The sequence below is a fragment of the Octopus sinensis genome, unplaced genomic scaffold, assembly GCF_006345805.1.
Source record: "Octopus sinensis unplaced genomic scaffold, ASM634580v1 Contig00687, whole genome shotgun sequence".
Lineage (NCBI taxonomy): Eukaryota > Metazoa > Mollusca > Cephalopoda > Octopoda > Octopodidae > Octopus > Octopus sinensis.
The window spans coordinates 15,001-18,295 of NW_021824182.1; the positions used below are offsets into that span (position 1 = coordinate 15,001).

The following is a 3,295-nucleotide window of genomic DNA, read 5'->3' on the forward strand; positions in this document are numbered from 1 at the left end:
GGGGCCGGCCTTATCACTCTCTGTGTCACGCTGAATATCCCCGAGAACTACTTTAAGGGTGCACGTGTCTGTGGAGTGCTCAGCCACTTACACGTTAATTTCACGAGCAGGCTGTTCCGTTGATTCGGATCAACCGGAACCCTCATCGTCGTAACCGACGGAGTGCTTCAAAGAAGCATCGTCCTAATGAAACAAGACTATTTTTGTCAGTTTTCCTGGGCGTTTGTTTTTCATAACCTTTCGTAACTGCCTCAGCATGTTGGCATAGTACCCTCAACTGATGGTATGGCATTTTGAAGATAAACAATAAACACAATGTCTTTTGCATCCCCAAAAAACTGAGCCCTTACCTGCAGATAAAATGAGCTTGGTCTTATTTTGAGCAGATGAGGAGGCGTCTTTTCCCTGAGGAGGCGTCTTTCACCCCCCCCCCCCCCAAAAAAAAAAATATACAGAAAGGCATGATATAAAAGATCACCAAACGGGATAGATTAGTTTAACATCCAGTAAAACGTGTCATCTGTTCCAATATAAACGTGTTACCTGTCCATATATTCGAACATGTAAGAAAGCCATTCACTGTATTTTTGCCTCTTTGTCAGTTTGGAGCGCTTACCCTTGCCAGTGTCTGATACTGAGGAGGAAATAACTACTCCAAAATGCGCACATAGATAACTCTCGATAGTGGGTAGTACACTTCGAAATGGATTGTCACTTTGTCTCTAGCTCAAAGTAATGAACCCAGTACTAATCCTAGGATGGGAAACTTTCAAGGAAACCAGCTGGATCAGTCTCAAACAATACCAGATTTTTCCCGTGATATGATCAGCCTGGTGTGCTTATGTTCAGACATCGAACCCACCCAACAGAAACCCTCGCCATGTCAAGTTCCTTGTGCAGAATATTCTCAACTCTCACGGGATATGCTGATAGTATGGCTATTTGATTTAAAGTGAAATGCCTGTCATCAATCTATTTGGTGAACACCATCAATGTTCCCCTCGGTGGTGGCTGTTGCAGGATGTCCAGTCCTAGGATCATAATCAAGTCTCTCCCTTCCTCTCCTCAAATCAGCCGCATAATTTAGCACCGTTGATAACACTTGAGCGCCATCCCCTAATGTAGCAACCATGTCAGCATGAACGTCGTTGGGGGCGGGGGGCTAATCTCTTTTTCTGCAGTTACTTTATAACACCTTGATGCCAAATTTTATCAATTTTCAAGAGAAATCACTACTAGTTGCTTTTGAAATCAGGTATCAGTTTACCTGGAAATAAATAATGCAGTATATTTTCTATTTCCATCCATACATACATACACACATACGCGCGCACACACGCATACACACACGCACACACACACACACACACACACACACACACACACACACACATACATACATATATCAGGAGCGAATCCAGGTCATTAGCGTCGCTCGAGCTCATCACAGGTTTCGCAGAAGACATATGCCTACTTGAGGAATTTCACGTTTTTCCGCAATATTTCTAGTCCCAAATGGCTTACTTTTTTTTTTTACATCTAGCAATATGTCTTTCTCCATTTCTAAGTTAAGCGTAAAAATAAAGCAACCCTGCAAAACAAAATTGATCTTTACACACAGGCGCACAGAACAACACCAATGAAATAAAGACAACGATGTACACGACAAACATCAGCGATCTGACTGTCGCCTGTACTCTTGATAAGAGATGCTAGTTAGCCTTTTACACCTATCAGGCTCGTTCGTATCATCCCGAGTTGCTGGATAATTTTTCGATCCTTTAATATTATTGTAGAACGGAAACTTTTCATGGATTGGAATTTAAATCCTAATCGCTATAGAAATTTATTGTTTCAAGAAAACATTGAATTTGAATTACTTTTAATGTTTACAATTATAAATAACAACTTGGGCTGTGACTTCTGAGCCCGAGTCAGGCGCCTGTGAACGATGTCGAGAGAACGTCTGCTACGAATGATATTTTTTGACGCAAGGAACCTCTAAAGACGACCGCCAGACGTTGAACGAAAGTAAACGAACTGCGACCAGGCTCAATAAAGCATTGAACCTGGTCGCAGTTCCATAATTTTCGTTCAGCGTCTAGCGGTCGCCTTTAGAGGTTCCCTGCGTCAAAAAATATCGTTCGTAGCAGACATTCTCTCGACATCGTTCACAGACGCCTGACGCGGAAAGGACGAAAACGTGTAAGTCGGAGTACTGACAACTTAAAGCCATTCACTTCAAATGTACAGAAGTAGTTGTGTAGTAAGTAGCTTGCTTACCAACCACATGGCTCCGGGTTCAGTCCGGGTAAGTGTCTTCCACTATAGCCTCGGACCGACCAAAGCCTTGTAAGTGGATTTGGTAGACGGAAACTGAAAGAAGCCCTTCGTATATATATATATATATATATATGTGTGTGTGTGTGTGTTTAGTTATGTGTGTGTGTGTGTGTGTGTGTGTGTTTAGTTATGTATGTGTGTGTGTGTGTGTGTGTGTGTGTTTAGTTATGTATGTGTGTGTGTGTGTGTGTTTAGTTATGTATGTGTGTGTGTGTGTGTGTGTGTTTAGTTATGTATGTATGTGTGTATATGTTTGTGTGTCTGTATTTGTCCCCCACCCCACCATCGCCTGACAACTGACGTTGGTGTGTTTACGTCCCCGTAACTTAGTGGTTCAGCAAAAGTGACCGATAGAATAAGTACTAGGCTTACAAAGAATAAGTCCAGGGGTCGATTTGTTCGACTGAAGGCGGTGCTACAGCATGGCCGCAGTCAAATGACTGAAACAAGTAGAAGAATTAAAAGATACGTATCGCACCTGTAATACATAAACTAAAATTGAAACGATCAAGAGAAGATTAAGATGGTTCCTGCTCAAGAATGAGACGCAAATTCGTGAAGTGTTCCATAATTTTAGATATAGGCACAGGCGTGGATATGGAGTAAGAAGATTGTTTTCCAACCACATGGTTCCGGGTTCAGTCCCACGGCGTGGAACCTTGGGCAAGTGTTTTCTGCTATATCCTCGATCCGACCAAGACCTTCTGAGTGCATTTAGTTGACGGAAACTGAAAGAAGCTCGTCGTATATATGTGTGTGTGTGTTGTGTATCTATGTGTCTGTATTTGTCCTTCCTTCATCGCTTGACAGCCGGTATTGGTGTGTTCACGTCCCCGTAACAAAGCAGTTCAGCAAAAGAGAATGATAGAATAGATACCAGACTTTAGAAAAATAAGTCCTGGGGTCGATTCATTCGGCTAAAAATTCTTTAATGCGGTGCCCCAGTATGGCC

General features: G+C 42.4%; 1 non-coding gene across 1 annotated transcript; it reads left to right on the forward strand.

Annotated features, from left to right (window-relative positions):
- The first annotated feature begins 2,812 nt into the window (after positions 1-2,812).
- On the forward strand, positions 2,813-2,918 carry LOC115226956. The gene has a single exon (XR_003883052.1). It is a non-coding gene; the product is annotated as a U6 spliceosomal RNA (small nuclear RNA).
- The last annotated feature ends 377 nt before the right edge of the window (positions 2,919-3,295 follow it).